Consider the following 21,047-nt stretch of genomic DNA (forward strand, 5'->3'; position numbering starts at 1 on the left):
GAAAATATCTTACGGCTGTATTACCGGATGTCAATAGAGTGAACGTAGAGCCGACCACGGTTGAATGTGTGTATAATGTGCAACTTGGACATTGGAAAAAAAAAAAAAAGGAAAACTTCCAACTCTGTTAAGCCTCCATTTCCCTTGATTCCATTCAAACACGAATGCCTCGTCAAATAAATACAATACAACTCTCGCAAACGAATCTCAGTGCGTTGTGCAGAAATAGATCCAAAGGCAGTTGAGTGCATGTGCAACTTTGACAAAATCTAAAAGTCTTTAGCCCATTAATGCTTCACACACCTTTTACACCATTCACTAATGAACACCCCGCGTCAATTAAATATAATACAGCTGTGTACCAGCTCTCGTTGGAGGGAGTGTAAGCCCAAGCATGGTCGAATGCGCGTGAAACTTTTGCAATAGCTACAAAATCTTGACCCCCGTCGAACCTTCATTTGAGCTCACGCTGTATGCAAAAGATGAAATGGAAAGAACTCAAACGAAGGAGTGACATTAAACTCCAATTTCTTCTACCTTGTCCATCCGAAATCTGAAATATCAAAGGTAAGGTCTATTAATGAGCACGTGTGTCTGCATGTTCTGCTTAGTTGGCCTCTTTTTCTTTTATTCTTATTCAAATAAAATGAGATGAATGCGTGCTGAAAGCCGCCGTTTATATTTACCATGAAAGCCTGCATGCTCTTAAGTTTTTAATTCGTATTTTTATTCCTCCCCCTCGCTCTTTATGAAATATTAAAATCCCAGAAGCAGAAGAAGAAGCCACTTTGGGTCCGTGTGGGTTTTAAGTGAAAGGAAGGTCTGCCTGCCTATTGCTTTTCATGCTATTTATTTTTCATAGATAGGCAGTATCCTTGAAGCAGCACTTATTAGCTTTATGACTGTAAAGATATGAAAGAAAGAAAAAAAAAGTCGCATTAAAAAGACGGTAAATAAAATAAAAAGCAAAGTGAGAGCTGAACGTACCTGTCAAGTCAGCAGTGGCTCGACCTCTTGTTTTCCATCAAAAGTTCCACAGTGAGGTGAAAAAAAGCGGAAGAAAACTGCTTTTTTTTCTCCCCCTCTCTCTTTTTTGTTTGTTAATATTTTTCTACCGGGGCTGAAGTTTGAGAGGATGCAGCGGAGGCTTAGGAGGCGAGGAGGAAGAAGAAGAAGAAGAAGAGGAGGAGGAGGAAGAAGAAGGAGGAGAGGAGAGGAGGAGGAGAGTGGAGTGGCGGCATGCGAGTGGGACTTTGAGAGGGGCGGCGGCAGGTATAACGCGCGAGTATCGCCCCTCCCCGCTACGCGTGTGCAAAAAATCGATCATTTGCCAGCTGTGCCGCGGCTTGCCCCACTTTGCGGTGAAGTGTGTGCGTGAGCGAGCGAGCGAGCGAGCGAGCGCGCGAGCGCCAGTGAGTGTGCGCTTCGGACGCGCGCACGCACGCAGGAGCAGAAATAGAGGCTCACCTGAACGCCAAACGAAACCGGAAAAAAACACGTCAAGTGACGTTTAATCTTATCTTGAACTTAATCGTGTGTTAGTTTATCACTACAATTATTTTGTGGTTTTGGAATTGAATTGCATTTATTGCCCCCACCCCTCCTCTCGTCCAACATTCCAGCTCTACATAGCAGATGACGCGGAAATGACATAAATCAAATCAAAATTATCTAATAACGGCAATTATAATAGATGCGCTTGGTCTTGTTTTTATTTTTAAGATGAAATAAAAAAAAAAATCAAAGCGAACTCATCAAATACAAACCCCTACTTTCAAGAAAGCAGCTACAGATGAAAATTCAGATTTCAATTGGATTTCTGTCCGATGACACGCGAACGTTTTCACGTGGCAAGAAAGAAAATGAAAAGAAAAGAAGACAACAGGGTGTGTATGTGAATTTTCCCTCTCCTTGTCAATGATAGAGTTCTTGAATCTAATATTACAATTATGGTTATTATCATAATCGCTACAAAGTGCGAAATTATATTACTGCTGATTTAAAGCACTGACATTTGAAAAGAGTTGTGTTGACGTCACTTCTCATGTTCAACTCGTGTACGTGTGTGTGTGGGGGGGGGTGTGCGTGTGCATGCCTGTGTGTATGATTGACAGTTTGCAAGTGTGCATTACGTGCACATAATGTGTGTGTGTGTGGGGGGGGATAACTGCAGTGCCAGTTTGTGTCTATATAGTGTAATGTTCCACTTAAAAATTGTATCGTGGGTGGGGGTGTGCGTGCATATTTTTATTATTAAATGACTGAAAATGGGAATATATTTACTTTATTTACCACATATTGAGATTAAAATTGAGATAACAATAACACATTGTAATTTAATGATCAGCAAACAAATGTTGGAATTAAAATGAAAATACATTTTAATTAATAGCAAAAAGCGCTCTTTATTTGAAAAAAAATCGCCATTATTGCAATTTTCATGCAATTTAATTGATTAAAAGCAAACAAAACAAAAAACAATTAATTCAATGAAATTTCTTTACAGCAAAACCCAGCCAAACTGGGATTAAAATGTTTTTTAATTAATAGGAAAACGTCTTGAAAGAAAGTTGGCATTTAAAAAAAATAATAGCAGCAAACAAAACAGAAAAAAATAAAATGAATGCATGTTAATTCAATTGATTAAAAAAAGATGTAAAAATGTAATTCTTTTTAAATACAATTGTAATGCCACACTATCATTGTCTTTCTATATTTTCTCCTGTCTTAAAAAAAAAGATGAAAAGTTCTCATGTTGTTCTTGTGTACCTCCACCAAATTTATCATAATGAAAAGAAAAAAATCTGCATTTAAAAAAATAAATAAATTAAAACAAGTAAAAAGTCCTTCCAGTGTGTTTGCATACATCATTCCTCCTGGGAGTCCAAATGAGAATAGGAACAGTTTAAAGAGATTCCAAATCATTATAAATTCGCACTCAGTGTTTTCATCATTGCGGACAACAGCTGGTGATTTCAATGTGTGTGTTGTTTGTTTTGTGTTTTTCCGCAGGAGCTCGTGAAAAGCTGCTGCTGCGCTTCCCTTTGTGTCCACAAGGTGGCCCTAATGGGCAAAGATGCAAGCGCTTCCATTAGGAACTTTTTAGGCTTGTTTTCTTTTTGCCCTTGACAGCACCACGCAGCTGCTCCAGCTAATCACACAACAAACCTTGACCTCTACCCACGCACACACGCACACGCTTACTTTGCGGCGTGGACCAATTTAATGCAATATGTTAATGCGCATACTAGACGTAAAAGGGGGCGAAAGTCAAGTCAGCAAATGAAAGTGGAGACACACAAATACTCCTTGACTCAACTTAAGTAGATTTTTCAGGTATCTCTTTGAGAATGTAGTTTTCTTTTTATTTGCTTGGAGTCTTTACTTTTGAACACACGCATACATACCAGGGGCGTAGCCATGGATGGGCCTGGGTGTGCATAGTCCCACCCAGATTGACAGGCTGCCCACCCAGTGAGATTCATGAAAAAATATAGACTTTAACATTTTTAGTAAATTATTATTCAATTATTTTTTGAATTTGTGGTTTGTGGTGTTCTTTTTTGAATTGAATATTAAGAATGGCATAATTGTGGTGGTCTAAGGCTGATCTGAACTTCATATTATTCAGTTTGTCATTTTATTTGAATATACGATATGTTGGGACAGGAGGATTGCGCTCAGTGAGGAAAATATTTAGGCCCACCCTGATTTTTCCAGACCCACCCATTAGCCACGTTCTGGCTCCGCCCCTGATACATACACACATACACAAACCGACAATGACAGACGGGTGCCCAGAGCGCTGATGAATGGTGAATAACGGACTGGCAAAATTTACTGACCCGCCCACCTCTGTGAAAAACAAGTTTTGGTCACAGTTTTGGTCACAATGCGTCAATGGAACGGCCATTGTACTGCTCTTTCTGGTGTGCCTGCCTTGGCAACCTCGGGGCAGTGAAAGACAGACTGATATAGCGTTCATTGAAAGGTCTCCACTCCTCTCTCAGCTCATCAGCACAGCACTAATATTAGTCATTCGTCACAGAGGATAAAGAATATATGACTGTGAGTAATGTTCTATTGTCCGTCTACGTGTTGCTGCACCATATGGGTTCAATCTGCAACAGATGCTACTTAGTATTAGCATTAAACGGCTCAGAAGAAATAAATGAATAAATGCAAAAAAAGACAAATAGAGAGAGGTAAAGTCAAGAGCTGATTGACTGACTTACAATACAGTCGGTTCTTTTTTACATAAGTAAAGCTGATGAATAAGTACTTTTTACTTTATTTTATACTTAAGTACATACAGAGTGCCAGTACTTTTGCCGCCTCAGCACTCAACACAATCTTGATGATAAAAAGTCGCAAGTTAAAATAATTACAAGGAGCGATGAGCACACACCCATGAATTAATCTTTTAACAAGCTGATACTCAATGCACAGACGTCTCTTCATCGTAGTTTAATGACAGCCTATTGACGACTTGCAGTCATTTGTCTGAGAAAGATGCCAAAAGACAGTCGTCAATCCGAGATGTTTTTTTTTTTTTTTTTTTTGTGTGTGTGTGGTTGGAAACTTTCCCCAGCATTTTGTTCTCTCCTGTAATTGTTCAGCTTTAATAGGCTAACAAGGATTCCACAGAGGCAGCTCACATCAGTATGAAGCAGCGGGACACGAATGGAGATCATGAGGTTGAATTTTAGCATGTTTTTGTCCCAGTTTCTGATCAAATTCAGCTAATCAACAATTGTATGTCTATAAAAGATGATCCTGAGTTATTATTCTGTGGGTTGCAACAAATGGTCAAAATTTGAGCATTTTTGCCCTTTTCCGAAAGAAATCAGCAAAGGCCCAATTGATGGATATCCCTGAAAGATAATTCTGAGCGAATATCCTGTGGTGCGTTAAGTGTGATTTTTTTTTTTTTTTCTCTCTCTGATCTGCTCGAAAAACAGTCGTGGCCGACCGTCGGTTCACACGTACTGACAATTGGGCCAGATTTGAGCTTTTTCCTCTCTTCTGATTAAAGTCAGCAAAGGCCAGATTGCAGGATACCTCTGAAAGATGATCTTCAGCGATTATTCTGTGGTGTGGGGTGAGTCAAGAATGAACTTTGCTCACAGATATGCTTGGAAAACAATCAAGGCCGACAATCAGCCACATTCAACCAATTTTTTCCCTCTCTTACGTTTAAAGTCAACAAAGGGCCGATACTAGCGTGTCTGTAAAAGATGATCCTGAGCAGTTATCCTGAGGTGTGGAGTGTGTTAATAGTGTTTTGAATTTTTTTTTTTTTTTCATATTTTGGTTTAATGGACTTTGAGGGTATCGTTACTTTGAGGAAGGAATCTCAGAAAATTACAAAACAAATATAAATTCGCCCCTGACACCAATTTCACTGATGGTCATGAAATTGGGTAGTGATGTCTCTCATACCAAGACTGACAAAAAAGTCTCAAAGACCCATGAAATTTAATACAAGTCAGCCATTTTGGTTTGCGGCAACCAGGATTTTAGGGCTTATGAAGTGACAAAGAAAACTTGAAAAATAGAAAGAAAAAAAATCTGCCTGATTCAAGAAGTCATGCCCAAACAGGAGATTGGTGTGAAGCAGTCATTTTAGGGCATGCTCATTAGGATACTTCAATTCTACAATTTCTTGTTAGGGAATTTGCTCAATTGAGGCCAAATTGGGAGCAGGTGTCCAAGAAAATAAAAATGCTCAACTTTTCTTACCTACGGCATCTAACGCGGCATCAAAGTTTTGATGATCATTTTGGGGATTTACCATGACAAAAGGGGTGTGATGTTTCCTGGATGAATTGGTCTAACTGTCTATTGTTACCGTAATAATTAACACTTGTGCGCCTATGTGACTCAAAAATCTAAAAACTCTGTTTTTCGCTTTTGATTTCGAGTTGAATTTTGAATGAAATTCCCCCTGAAGTTACCTGAAGCACCGCTGTTGGTTTCACTTTCATTTTTAGTGCTCCCTCAGGTCATTTTCACACAGTCTTCTTTCAGCATGTGAGAGCAAAGGCCAGTTACTGACATTTCCTAAACGTGCAACAGAAGAAAAAAAAAAAAAAAAATCACCTGGAAAGTGAAACGTGGCGGTAGTTAAAACCGCAGCGGAGTTACAAGTGAGCAGGAAGTGGCGAATGGAGCGTGAAGTTCCTCTCAGCGTGGGTACTGAGAGAAATCACAGTGGCAGCCCGCGAGTCAGGATTAGCGTTTGAAGGCTAAGCGCTGTTATCGCTTGTGATTAGCGAGCGGCGGCGGCGGCGGAACTCGTTCGCTCCACCTCGGAGGCGGCCATGGATGTCAATAGGGCTAATTGGCTCATTAGCGCAGGTATTTAACGGCACTCTAATCACTCAGTGTCATCACTTAAGCCCGGGCGGAGCGGCGCGATTGAATACCAGCCTCACCTCCACAATAATTGGACATGAAGAGCCTCTTCTGACAGCATTGCCGGTCATGATAGCTTGTCTGCTGTTTTTTTTTCCCTACTTTTTTTCCAAACACTCACTTCATTAGGCTATAATAGATAATAAGGTTCACTTTTGATTGACGCTGTCACTGAGGTATTCATTGAAGTGTATATGATTAGTGGCCAACCATGTGGTGCAAAGGTCTCTTGAAATTGTTTTAAGAGCACCCAGAAACGTTTTCAGTTAGCAGCATGAAAGTTGGTAAGCTTGTCTAGCAAGAAAAGAAACAGGAAGTCAGCCATATTGGTTTGAGGCGGCCATTTTAGGGTAATTTTCATGGATCTTCAAGGGAGCCATCCTTGATAGAGCACTGCGGAATATTTGGAAAATTCAGCGCCCAAAGGTTCCACTGAGCAACATGGAATCTGTAAGACCTGTCCGTCACACTGAGCACTAGTGGACCCTCAAAAAAGTCTCAAGTAGCCATGTCAGAAAAGACGCGGGAAGTCAGCCATTTTGGTTTGAAGCTGCATTTGTTTGGGTCATTTCCAGAGCTCGTTAAAAGACGGCTAAGTAGTGCAGTCCAAAGGTTTTTGGAAAATTCAGCCCCTGAAGCAGGTTTCACATAGTAACATGAAATTCAAGCTGGCATTTCTAGCATGATTAGACCCACCCACAAAAAAGTCTCAAGATGCCATACCAAAAAGACACACGGAGTCAGACATTTTGGTTTGAAACTGCCTTTTCGGGTCATTTCCAGAGATCTTTTAAAGACGGCTAAGGAGTGCATACTAGAACGTTTTGAGAATTCAGCCCCCGAAACAGGTTTCACCCAGTGACATGAAATTTGGTGGACATGTCTCCCATGATTAGATCCACAAAAAAAGTTGCCAAGATGTCATGACTGAAAAGACACAGGAAGTCAGCCATTTTGGTTTCAAGTGGTCATTTTAAGGTCATTTCTAAGGGCATTTAAAAAGCAACTACTGTACATCCTGGAGATGTTGTCTGATTGCTACCAAATTTGAAGTATGTACACTAGAGAGAAAAGTCACACAACAATAATGAGGAAAAATCTGCCTTTTTGAAAGATATCCACCTCCTGACAGGAGTGCAAATCAAATGCACTGGCAATTATTTTTTCTTTTTAAATATCGTTGGAAGGGATGGAAAAAAGAGTGGCGATTTCTGCTAAATGAGCTCAGTGATGATGATAAAACGTTTGCTGTGTAAAAGGGAAAAAAAAATAAAATAAAAAAGTCTCCCCCAAATTAAATTGCAAAGTTCCGATCCAACACATCTTTTTGTTTGTTTGTTTTCCTTTCCCGCAAGTTCCTGGAATTCGCTGGAATCTTGCGCCGTGGCTGCCAGCTCTGTGCTCAAAGGAAGAGAGGATGGGTGGGGGTGGTTGTTTTGGATGTTCAGGGGTGGTGCTGGGGGGTGGGGTGGCGGCGGTGCGGGCATCCTCGGGGCCTGTGCGAGCTGGCATGGTGCTGACCAACGCCGCCGCGTTTGCTCTGAAAGGAATGTCTAATGTGGCATCAGTCACTGTTGGCATCCTGGAGGTGGTCTGCCAGTCCCTGCGCTCTGTGCCATACACACACGCACACACACACACACACACGGAGTCGTGCATGGAGGCGATAGGCAGAGGACGGCGAGCTCGCATCCTTATCGACGCCAATCCAGATGAACCTACAGACACGCTTCCCCCAATACCCCCAGACCCTCTCTCTACACACTTGGCCACCATTAGCCTGCTTTTAGCTAAAGGCTAAGGAGAACCGTGGGTAAGGAAGGGGTGGGCGGGGGGGGGGGACTAATGCCACCACCCGCCCCCGATTGGCTACACGTCCCCGGGCATCGGGACCTCTGGGCGTGCTGGCCCGTGGAGACGTGAAAGCCTTGGCCTCCCTGGAGGCTCTCGGGCCGAGCCGCGGTGCGTTTGGCAATGGCGGGGAGCGCGCATGGGCCATGATACGCTCACACCCTGGGATGCGCATGCAGCCGCATGTCGATGGATGAATGGAATCTGCCGCAAAGCAGCTTGGGGGAGGTACTGTATCCCCATCTATTTGGAGGCTGCCAAATGTGGGCGAGTGTCCAAGTGTTGCACCACAAATGGCTACAAAGTTCACTCAGTTGTGAAGTCAGTACGTCACAGGAGAGTTCGGGTTTTAAACAAAGGGTAACTGTCTCAAATTAGGGTTACAAGCCTGGGGAAAGGTTTAAGAATAGGGTTAGGCATTTAAGACAGGGTTAGGGTTTCAAGATTGGATTCTGGTTACAAACCAGGTTTAGGATTTCAAATTAGCATTTCAAGCGAGATTATGGTTTCAAATTATGGTTGGATTTCTGGGTAAGGGTTTCAAGATAGAAATATGGTGACAAATTAGGATTTGAAGCTTGGTATAGGGTTTCAACTTACAATTTCAGTGTTGCGTTACGGTTAAAACTAGGATTGGGGTTTCAAATTAGGGTTTCAAGACAGAGTTAGAGTTTCATATTGGGGTGTGAAACCTGGGTTAAGGCTTCAAAAACAGGTTAGGATTTCAAGTTATGGTTTGAAGTCTGGGTTAGGTTATGGTTTCAAGTTAGGAATATGGTATCAAATTGGGATTTGAAGCTTGTTTTAGGGTGTCAAGTTACAATTTATATCCTGTGTTAGGGTTTCAAGACAGGGCTGGGCATTAAAACAAGGGTTAGGCTTTAAAATTAGGCTTTCAAGACAGAGCAATTCGTGTTTCATATTGGCATTTGAAACCTGGGTTAAGACTTCAAACATAGGTTAAGGTTTCAAATTAGAGTTTGAAACTTGGCTTACGAGTTTTAAACAGAGGTTAGGGTTTCAAGCAAGGGTTAGGGTTTCATATTAGGGTTTGAAACCTGGGTTAAGACTTCAAACACAGGTTAAGGTTTCAAATTAGATTTTAATGTTGGGTTATGATTTCAAACAAGGGTTACAGTTTCAAATTTCAAAGATTTCAAGCCTTTTTTAAAAGTAAGGTTTCAAGACAGCCTTGGTATTTTAAATTATGGTCTGATGGCCGGGTTATGGTTTTAAATTAAGGTTTGAAGCCTGGGTTGGGATTTCAAACAGTGGGGAAGGTATAAAGTTAGGTTTTCAAACTTGGGTTATGGTTTCAAACCGGGGTTAGGGTTTCAAACAAGGATTAGTGTTTTTAAAGTGAGGTTTCAAGGCAGGGCTAATATTTTAAATTAGGGTTTGAAGCGAGGCTAACAATTGTTACAGGCATATACTGTATTCTGCCTGACTTGTGGGGAAAAACAACCGTGACTAGAGTTTAGGCTGTGCCTTTTACTCTTGCTCTAAATGACACTGCATGTCTTCCAGTCGAGCTCAGTGCTGCCTGGCATGTGGTGGCACAACGCGGTACTACACTGACCACGCACAAGTCGAGATTCAAACTTGCCTGCATACCGAAAAAAAAAACCATAAAAAAAGATCACTTCAAAATCCGTGATACAGACAGGCGTTCGCCTTATATGATATACGTCATCTTTGACGTTCCGAGTGTTTAATTGCTTTGTACGTGCATTAACGAGTACTTTGATGAAAAGTGACAGTCGCGCAGTCGGTGGGCTTACCATGAGTGATGACATCGTTTCGGTTGTTTTCCTTCATGGCTTCTGACTGCCTTGATGCTTTTGAGCGCATCAAGAATCCAATCATTACCCGCTAATGACGGGGGAGGAGGTGGAAAAATGACTCACGGCGGGGGGGTCGGGCCCCCCTTGGACACGGAGGGTGGAGCGGCAACGGGGGCGGGAAGAGGCAGCCACCTGTCATGTCGAGGTGGTAATTTGCATCTTGGGCCGCCGCCCCTTTCGCCAAGATCACAATGCTGAGCTAAATGAAGCCGTAGGACCAGGGGGCAAATTCAGACATCACCGGGGGTCACCGGGGAGGGGGGTAGCCGGTATATCCCTCACGACCCCGGGTTCCTCTGCACCCTCTGGAATGGTGACTGACATGTTGATTGATTGATTGAATGATTGATTGAGTCAATTGACTGTCATCATAGTTAGGACAGACCTCATTTTGAAACTCAAACTCTGTCTAGAAACCTTGATTTGAAACCGTAATCGTTGCTTGGAACCCGCAAGCCAAATTTAAAACCCAGATTTTTGGTTTAATCCCTAATCACAAAACCCTAATCTGAAACACGAACCTTTGTTTTAGATCTTAATTTGAAAACCCAATTCTGTCTCAGAATCCTAACTAACAAATATTGAAAGACTACATTTGAAACCCTAATTCTTGGTTGCAACCCTAATGTTTGAAACAATAACTAGAAACCCTAATCTGAAACAGTAACCCTACTTTGAAACACTCACCCAAACTTCAAACCCTTATTTGAAACCCTAAAAATAATTTTAAACCTTAACTTGAAACCCTAACCTCGTCTTCAAATTACGATTTCAAATCCTAACCCAAACTTCAAACATAATTTAAAAACCCAACACAATCTATTGACCCTAACCCTTGTTTCAAGCATTAATTTAAAACCCTATTTGAAACAATTACACTTGTTTAAAATACTCTCCCAAGCTTCAAACCCCAATTTGAAACCTTATCAGGAGTTTTAAATTTTAACTTTCAAATTAAGGTGACCCCTGTTCGAAACGCTAACCATGTTTTCAAACTCTGCTTTGAACCCTATCCCAAACTTCTAACCCTGATTTAAAAACCGAACTCGGGTTTTGAACATTTAATTTGAAACCCGAACCATTGTTTCAACCCTGAACTTGAAAACCTACGCCTCATTTGAAACACTTTCCCTTGTTTCAAATTTTAACTTGAAACCACAATCCTCATTTGAAACCCTACCTCTTGCTTGAAAAATAAATTTCGCCCTTGCTCGAAATACTCACCCAAGCTTCAAACCCTTATTTGTAACCCCATCCCTATAGTTTTAAACCTTAACTTGAAACGCTAATCCTCATTCGAAACCCTAACTCCGGTGTGAAACCCTATTTCAAAACAATAAACCCTGTTTGAAACTGTGACCTTTATTTGAAACTGTAACCTTGCATAGAACACTAACTTGAAGCGCTGACCCCGGTTTGAAACCCAACCAACCCTTTGGACTTCCAGGAGTAGGTCAAATCAGATCAGGATCTGAAGTTGGGTGCAGTCTAAAAGTAACTTTTTAAAGTTAGCTTGCCTGATTCTTTGCGTGTTGCCTGTCATAAAGCAAACTTGCTGAACCTCCATCTGACCTTCTTAACGCCATTACGGCCTTCAGTAGATCCACTTGACTGGGTCACGTAGTACATACCGTATCACTTGCACCTGGGACATAGACGGGTCGTTGTTTCCGACCCGGTTTGCCCCTGATTGATTAACACGACTGCATTAGAGAGGCAGAAAAAGTTCAAACTTTTGGAGGAGTTGGAACACGTTCGCGGCGTTCCCGCTACTTCGCTTGCGCAAAATCAAAACGACTGGCCGTTCAAATCGCGTCAGCGAGTTGCGCTGACAGCCGCGCGCTTAGGCGGCGTTTCCCCGCGGCGTTCCACCTGGTTTGCCGGTGACAGTTGCGACACGGCAGCGCGGCACCCACGCCGATCGCGCTAATTACATGCCATCAATCTCCTATTAGCGCTCATCCTCAGATGCAGGCGCTCGGCGCTAAGATAAGATAAGATAAATTAAGATAAGGTTGTGAGGAACTTTCCCAAGTTGCATGTTTGTGTGGTAAAGTTAATGACGTAGCGCACGCTCAATCTTTGCCTAATTCTGCTCAGCTAATAAACACTACAAGATCATTTGAAACCTTAATTTAAAAACCTAAAAACTTGATACCCTAACCCTACCTTCAAACACAAACCTTTTACCTTGTTTGTTTGAAACCTAACACTGGCTTGAATCCATATTTTGAAACCCTACCCTCACCTTGAAACCTTAATTTGAAACCCTAATCCTATTTTAAAATCCAATATATATATATATATATATATATATATATATATATATATATATATATATATATATATATGTATGTATGTGTATGTGTATGTGTGTGTGTGTGTGTGTGTGTGTGTGTATATATATAGTCCTCAGGTTTGAATTCCTAATATGAAACCCTAATTTCAAACCTCAGCCATTGTATGAAAATTTACTTCAGGCTTGAAACCTTAATTCATTTGTTAAATCCCCAATTGAAATCTTAACCTTGGTTTCAAACCCTAACAATGTATGAACCCCTAAACCTGGCTTGAAACCTTAATTCAAAATTCAAATCCCAATTTGAAAACCCTGATCCTGAATTGCTTCTGTTCTGAAGACATGTTGACCGAACGTGTGCTTCCAAAATTGGAAAGCAGCCATTTTGTCCTCTTTCCATCCAGTCTCCCAATTTCTCATTTTGCAGGCTAATATTAAGGCACTAATTGAAGCGTGCGGGAGAGAAAGGAGGCGCTCATTACTCCACCGCCGCCTTACACCTGGGGTTCAACGCCGGCGTGGGTCAGAGGTCACGGGATAATTATTGACAAGCAGATGTTATGAAATCATTTATGCTAATGTAATCATAATAAACCTTTTGCTGCCGCAAAAACGCAAAGTTTCACACCGTGATTGAAACTGAGTTGACAAAGCCAGAAGATGACATGTAGGAAAAACACAAACACACACACACACACACGCCCACCCCCACACGCGCACACACACCCCTACACACGAGCACACTATATGAAGTATATGAAAGTGTTGCAAAACTACAGGAAGTGGGAAAAATGTGCCTTTGCAGAGATAACAGATTCCACTCAGGTGGAAAATCAGAGTTTCGAAACAAGTTTAAGGTTGCAAATTAGGATTTCAAACCTGGATTAAGGTTTTGAACAATGGTTAGCATTTCAAATTAGGATTTCAAATGTGGATTAGGGTTTCAAACCATGGATACAGTTTTAAATTAGGATTTCAAGACAGGGAAGGGTTTCAAATTAAAGTTTCAGAGGTACAATTTCAAATTAACAACAGGTTTTAGAATTAAGGTTCCAATGAAAGATTGAGTTTTCAATTTAGGACTTGGATTAGGGTTTCAAGACTGTAATAAGGTTTCACATTTAGGGTTTCAAACCCGGGTTAGGGTTGCATGCCTGGATTAAGATTTCATATTGGGATGTAACGCCGAAATTAGGGTTCGAATTGAGTTTTTTTGCTTGTATCAAAGTTTCAAATTAGGATTTCAAACCTAGATTAGGTTTTCAAACTACGCTTACTTTTCATGTCTGAAATGGGGTTTCAAATGAGGTCTGGTTGGGGTTTCAAGACAGGGTTAGACTTTCAAATTAGGGTTTCAAACGTGGATTAGAATTACAATCCTTGCTTGAATGCATATCGGCGCATTGGCATCCAAGAGTACGAATAAACGTGTACTAATGAACACGTGCGTCAAAAGCGTCTCTGCAGTGTGGAACCAGCAGATGTTGAGCGCTGTAAAAATAACCTGCCGCATAGCGTGTGTGCGTACGTGCGTCTAGCGTGTGTGAGTGTAGGTATTTTTTTGCCGCTATTTAAAGGCCCAATATAGCCAAGAGGAGTCTTCTCACACTCTGCCGATAGCGGCTAAGCGCTAGTTGTCACTTTTCAACACACATTGTAATTTCACACACTATGCACAAACATCTCATAGGGTTTCAAACTAAGGTTAGATTTGGTAGGTTAGGGTTTCAAACTAGGGTTGCAAATGAAAGTTTCAGGCCTGGTTTAAGGTTTTCAAATGAGGGTTTCAAGACAGGGATTCAAATCAGGTTTGAAATGTGAGTTTCAATCCAAAGTGAGGGTTTCAAGCCAGGGTAATGTTGTATGCGCATGTGTAAAAATAACCTGGCGCGTAGTGTGTGTGCGTGCAGGTATTTTCTGCCTCAATTTAAAGCCTCAAAATAGCCAATCAGCCATTAGCGGCTAAGCGCTAGCTGTCTGTTTTTACACGCATTGTCACACACTATCTGCATTCACAAACGTGGTGGGAATTACCAAAACCCTTCCAAAAACATGCATTAGCCCTCCCCCACTACCACCTCGGCGACCAAGCTTCTTCTTCTTCATCCCCCCCCCCCCCCCAAATATGGTGCGGGAACACGGCGGGCGTCGCTAGGCGGCTAACCTGGCAGCTAACCTGGGAAGAAAAGCCAGCACGTTATCACGCGCACACACGCGGCCAGCGCCAACATTAAGCCGCGTTGAATCCCGGCGCCTCGGTCCCACGTATGCCAGCAAGCCGCGGAGAGTTGCCACAGGATTTCACGCCGTACCTCCAAATCCGTGGAAAAAAAACTAAACTCCACCATGGCTTTCCCACAGAAGTGCAGTGTTGTTGTACACACAAGCACAGTGGGAACAATGGGAATGTGCTGAGTCATGCTTCCCATTGTTCACTTAATATTTCCCGGGGTTTTTATTTTTGTTTCGGGGTTTTTTTTTTTGCGGGAGTGGATTTGACGTCGCGGTGGCGTCGTAGGGCCCCCTCCCGCTGACACGAACACGGCATCGCTGTTGTTGGCGGGGACTCGGGAGAGGGGCTTACACACCCCGAGAGCTTCTTAGGGGGGCCTCTTAACGCTAAGCCGCTAATAATTCCCGCACTCGCCTTCAGAAAAAAAAGGGGCGAGAGACAAAAGGTTGGACAAAGTGATGAATGCCAGGCTATGATAATGCTAATGCTAATGCGACGGGCTGCTTTCAGGCCGTTCCAAGGGTCCGGACATGACAGCGGCGGTGGTGGTCAACAGGACAAGGGCACATCATGTAGTGGTTAATATGGCATGACAGCCCATTCAGACAAATTCATCAGGTTTACCTTTCAAGTCATTACAATTTGGGACAATATGGAGGGTAAAATGAGGACATCTTATCACTTGACTTTCAATTAAGAGTTTCAAGACAGGATAAAGGTTTCAATATAGGGTTTCAATATCGACTAGAGTTTCAAAACAGGGTTTAAATAACAGGTTTTAGTTTCAAGTTAGTTTTTAAAGTTTGGGTAAGGTTTTCAAACCAGGGTTAGGGTTGGAATCAAGGTTTTAAGTCATTTCAACTCTGGGTCAGGGTTATTTCGATTAAAGTTTCATGCTTGGGATGAGGTTTCAAGTTAGCGTGTTTCAAATTGTGATTTGGGGATAATATTAAGGTTTTAAGCAAGGGTTATGTTTTTAAAATGGGATTTGAAGCCGAGGTTAGGTCTTCAATTTAGGTTTTAAAGCCTGGGTTAGATTTTTAAACAAGGGTCAGGGCTTCAATTCAGGGTTAAGATTTCAAGTATGTGTTTCAAAGGTTAGGGATTTCAATTTAGAGTTTCAGATTTAGGATGAGGATTCAAGTTGGGATTTCCAGCTGTGTTTAGGGTTTCAAATTTGGGTTTCAAGCAGGGTTTAAGGATTTGAAGTAGGGTTTCAAGATCAGGTTACGGTTTTAAATTGGGTTGTGAAGATGAGGTTAAGGTTTCTAGTGAGCGTTTTAACCTTGGGCTTGAGTTTCAAATTGGATTTGAAGCCGAGGTTGGAGTTTCATGCCTGGGTTAGGATTTCAAATTAGGTTTTGAAGTCTGTTTCAAGTTTGTTTAATTACAGTTACTCAATGGTTGAGATCATTTGGAAAAGGTTATTGAAATCCGGCCCGATGCCCTATTTTTAAGTCTCAAACATTTGAGACTCTGGTCACATCACCTAGAATATTTTCCATTTTAGAAATCCCAAGTGACAAAATGAGTCACAAAATAAATAGGGTTGGAATCTATTTGATATATATATATACTATATTTGTCACAATTACTTACTTGGGACATGTTTGATTAATCTAGTGCTTAAAACATAGCTCTAAAGTGCCAAATGATGATTATTAAATGATGCACAAATCTGGTTTTGAAAATAAAATATCCCGAAGCGAGTGTGTGTATGTGTGCGTTTGTGTTTGATTGGGTGTGCGTGAAAGGTGTGATGTGTGTGATGTGTGCAAGGTGGCGTCCGTACAGAAGGTGCAGAGGTGGATAAATTTAATTACGGCTTCAGATATTCATTTGGCAAATATATCAAGGTGGCGTAGACGGGCCCGGAAAAAGGCGAGCGGGCCTGGCAGCCGCTCACAATGCTGACAGTAATCCATGAAAGCAAAGCAGACATTTAGAGAATTTACAGCGAGTGTCTGTGATGTTTGGGGGGAAAAAAAAAATAAGTGGAAAAATACAGCAATCGCCACCTTGTGTCTGACTCTCATCACAGCGCCGGCACACCGAGAAGGTTAATTACCACGCTGGCGCGCTCAAACTTTTAACAGACGCACAAGCGTGCGCGGCGAACGACGTCATCTGGCGTCCGATCACAGACGAAGTAGGGAATGGTCCCTCTCTGATGTCAACATCTTACTCAACTAACTCATTAACTTCATGCTTAACTCACTAAAATATCGAATTGCCCAAATCGCTTAACTGACTCACTAACTTCTTATCTGCGCAACTAACTCATCAATTACTCAACTCACTCCACTGACTGTATCCCTAATTCACTCGACTAACTCACTAACTTAATACCTAACCCATTCAACTAACTCACTAACTTCATGCTAAATTCACTGACGACCAATTAACGAACAAACTCAACTTATTTGTTGATATTGCACTGTTATCTGTTGGTAATACTCCAACTAAGTACTTCATTAACTGATTGCCTAAGGCCTCAACAAACACAAATAACAAGCCTAGCTCACTGAGCAAAATCATAAACTTAAGGTCCAACTTGCTTCAACTCACTCACTAACTTCATGCCTAACTCACCCAACTACTTACCCAACTCAATCAACTGAATTTCTGGTGCCGTTTCCCATAAGTAACTCATTTAACTAAATTGATGATTTTATTCCTGACTCATTCAAATAACTCACAAACTGCATTTCTGAATCACTCACCTAACTCACTAATTACCCAACTCACTGAGGTGACTTTTGAATTTTTTGGACTCACTCACTCCCTCCCTCACTCACTCACTCAATTCATTTAACTGCCGTCTGATCTCTAACTCACTCTATATATCTATATCTATATCTACATCTACATCTACATCTACATCTATATCTATATCTATATCTATATCTATATATATATATATATATATATATAATTATCTCGTATTTTTTCACCTATTGCAGCTGGGTCTGGAACATCCCTAGCGATAAACGTAACATCTGCAGGGTTAATTCCACTTCGTGGTCTACCCAGTGAGTGCATTGTAGTGTGTAAGTTTGTGTGTCAAGTGAAGAGTTGTTATCTCACGTGCTCGTTTTGACATTTGTCGTGCACTGGCAGCAACAGGAAGTGCGACAGGAGGAGCGCCTCGCCACTTTACAGGCGTGCAGCGACACAGGTGGAGGTGCGCCCACCCCACGGGGTACTTCCTCTTCCTGTGGCGGAGGCGAGCGCGGGCGGCCTACTTTACCAAAGGCTTGATGTAATCAGCCGAGATGATGAAGTGGATGGCAAACCGCACTGACGCTCACCCTTCTGACTTCCGCCTGCAGGGGGCGAGCCTGAGTGGGACACGCCCCTCAGGTGCTGCTTTTAAGGCAAAAAAAAGCCAACTGACAACAATGACCTATATGGACTAACCTCAACAACTGTTTTTCTTTCCACCAGACATAAATAAAACAGCAAGTGTTCTGTCACATTAACACGTTTAAATGACACGTCTACACACGTCTATTCTGTTGTTAAAACAACCCCCCAAAATGTCCTCCACTCACTTCACTTCAAATCAATACAACATAAAATATTTCCATTCAATTTCATCTATTCACGCTTCCTTAATTTAAATTTATTGGTTTTTTTTCCCCTCCCGACATCCTTCTTATTGCCCCTTGAGCAAAAATTTCTGTTGCATATGAACCCTTTTTGACCACTTATCCGAAATTCGACGTTAGACGCCCCGAAAAAAAATGTCTTTCTCCAAACGCAGGGGATAATTTCCTTAACTCACTCAACTAATAACATCACTAATTCATGAACTAACTTAAAAACTCGCTCACCCAAACCTCCCTAAGTCACTCAACTAACTCCCCATCTCAAAAGTCACTCACCTAACTAAATCACTAGCTACCTCACTCAAGCAGCTACCTCCCAAACTCACCTAACTCATTCACCCCCTCACCCATTCAAATAAACATCGCACTTGTTCACTTATTCCTCATCTCACTCGCCTAAAAAACACACACAAAGCAACTACCTAACTCTCTAAATACTGCGCTTGCTAAATCACACAGTAAACTTACTTGGCTAACTCCCAAACCAACTTTGAAAATATCTCACTCATAACTTCCGATCACTCAACTAACTTCTTATTCAGCCATCGCACTCCCTACATCATATTCCTAGCGAACTAATTTCACGAGCTAACTCCCTAACTAACTCAATTAACTCTGTTTCACTCAAAGAAAAGCCTATCTGAAGTCACTCGCCCAACAGTATCTAAATCACCAATTCCATCACCAACTTAGCTGACTCACTATGTCACTCCCAAACTCATGACCTAACTTGACTTTGTAACTCACTCAATTAACTAAATAATTAACACTCATCTAACTAAATCCCTCACTCCCCTAACTCACTAACTCCATAAGTCACTCAATTAGTTGTATGACTAACTCTGCACCTAACTCATTCAGTTACTTCCTGACTCACTCAAGTAATTTAATCACTTACTCCTCATCTCACTCAGCTGACTCCCCATCGCACTTAACAAACACATTAACTAACCCGCATACGCTCAATGAATGAATTCACAAAACAAGTCCCGGACTCTCTAATTAATGTGCTAACTCAACTCATTTGCGGCTAAACAAAGATGGTTCAAAGTAACTAAACTTGGTCAAGTCCGAGTGGACCTTGGCCTCTGGTTGTGGAGGTAATGTGGGGGAGAGGGGGGTGCAAAAGAGGGATGATGAAGGAGGAGGATGAGAAAACGCTTGATCTGCGCCACAGGGCATTTTTTCCGTCAGGCGAGTTAGGCGAGGGGAGAAAAAAAAAATCGGGTGGGAGGACGCATTGTGCGGCGTGTCCGCGCCTTTACAGGATTCAGCTCAAGTTTCCTTTGTGCTTCCATTTTGAGGAGGGATTATGTTCTTTGACAGAGCGCAGCCAGCCGAGTGGAGGCGGCGAGGACGGACGAGGGAGGACGTCTTTGTTCCCCCGTGTGCATTTGTGTATGTGTGACAATTTAAAATTTATGGCCCCCCCAAGATGGAATCTATTAGAATTGGAGAGACCGGAGAAGAACCTAATTCTAAATTCCTACTAGAACAAGGACACGAATTTCCAAAAAGTACTGTAGTGTTTCAGTGTGCGAGTGACAACCTAAAAGACTCAAACCTATGGCTAGGTGGACGCCGTAAGACTGGAGCAATCGCTGACATTCATCTCCCAACTCTCCAGTTATGAATGAATACCGGGTCAGAACAAGGCACGACATTTTGGAAAACACCAGAAAACATGTGTGTGTTTGTTTGTTTTAAGTTTAAAATCTATGGCTCTCCCAGGATGGATGAGGTGAGACCCAGAGAGACAGGATAAGAATATTTGAGGTCCTTCTGCCATTTCTATGCCTCCAAATAACTTGCCAGAACAACGCTTGGAATTCCTGAATATTTCCGTGTCTGTGTGTGTGTGTTTGGGTGATAATTTTAAAATCTATGGCCCTTCCAAGATGAAAGCCGGTATCCATTTCCCATGAGGGTCTTCTCTCATATTGCCGGTTCTAAATGTTGGCCAGAACAAGACGTGGAATTTGAGAAATTTTTCATCCGTGTGTGTGCATGTGTGTGAGTATGAGGCGATTCAAAATCTATGGCCATCCCAAGATGGATGGGACAGTTGTGAGGTTCTTCACACATGGTTCTAGCCCTAAAGTACCCCAAAGTTTTCTGCGGAGCGTTCAGCAGCGACTGTGCGTGTGCTCTGCTAAGCGTAATTACACATGACACCAATTGCTCTGTTACTTTGTATTAAATTATAATGGAAAAACTCCGCCGGAGAATTGGAGCCTAATTGCGTCTTCATTTGCATAATTTTGCATATTAATCACATCACTGATGAATAATAAATTTGGGGCAGAATTTTTTTTATGGATGCACAGATAAATAAATGTAAAAAATAAAATACTCGCTCATTTCTCTCGTTAGCGTCAACGATGAGTAGTAACGTCTTGTTGAATTTTTGGGGAGAATGCATAAAATTTAGGAATTGATGAAATTCAGGAAACATTTTTTAAATGATTATATTTTTTTATGAATTTAAAAATACATATTTGTAATATTCTACACAAACAAATTGTGCCATAAATTAGTCAAAAATGTCAGGAATACAGAAGAGTCACTTTATTAGGCACACCTTGCCCTCTCATGTAGTTCAATAAGGTTGTTTTTTTTTTTTTCAAATGTACCTAATAAAATACTATTTGGAAAGTCAATACAACACAATTGTTCTCATTCAACATATACAATACATACTGTAACATAATATGTGCCTCAGAAAATGCTCAATGTGAGTAAATGATCAATTTTAATAAATAGCTGTGCCATTTCGCCACACTCAACTGTCT

General features: G+C 41.6%; 1 protein-coding gene and 1 long non-coding RNA gene across 2 annotated transcripts in view; one reads left to right on the top strand and one right to left on the bottom strand.

The window, feature by feature from the left end:
* The window catches only part of satb1b (SATB homeobox 1b), a 78,718-nt gene extending 77,316 nt beyond the window's left edge, over positions 1-1,402 (bottom strand). Inside the window, exon 1 of the mRNA XM_086037162.1 lies at positions 988-1,402. The gene's annotated coding sequence lies outside the window, so the exon portion shown is untranslated. The remainder of the gene's footprint in view (positions 1-987) is intronic.
* Positions 387-3,429, top strand: LOC147143340 (uncharacterized). Its single transcript, XR_015087741.1, has 3 exons — positions 387-567; positions 1,127-1,272; positions 3,013-3,429. It is a non-coding gene; the product is annotated as an uncharacterized LOC147143340 (long non-coding RNA).
* Positions 3,430-21,047: the final 17,618 nt, after the last annotated feature.

The sequence above is a fragment of the Filicampus tigris genome, chromosome 8 (assembly GCF_054856515.1).
Source record: "Filicampus tigris isolate MCC_2025a chromosome 8, RoL_Ftig_1.0, whole genome shotgun sequence".
Taxonomy (NCBI): Eukaryota; Metazoa; Chordata; class Actinopteri; order Syngnathiformes; family Syngnathidae; genus Filicampus; species Filicampus tigris.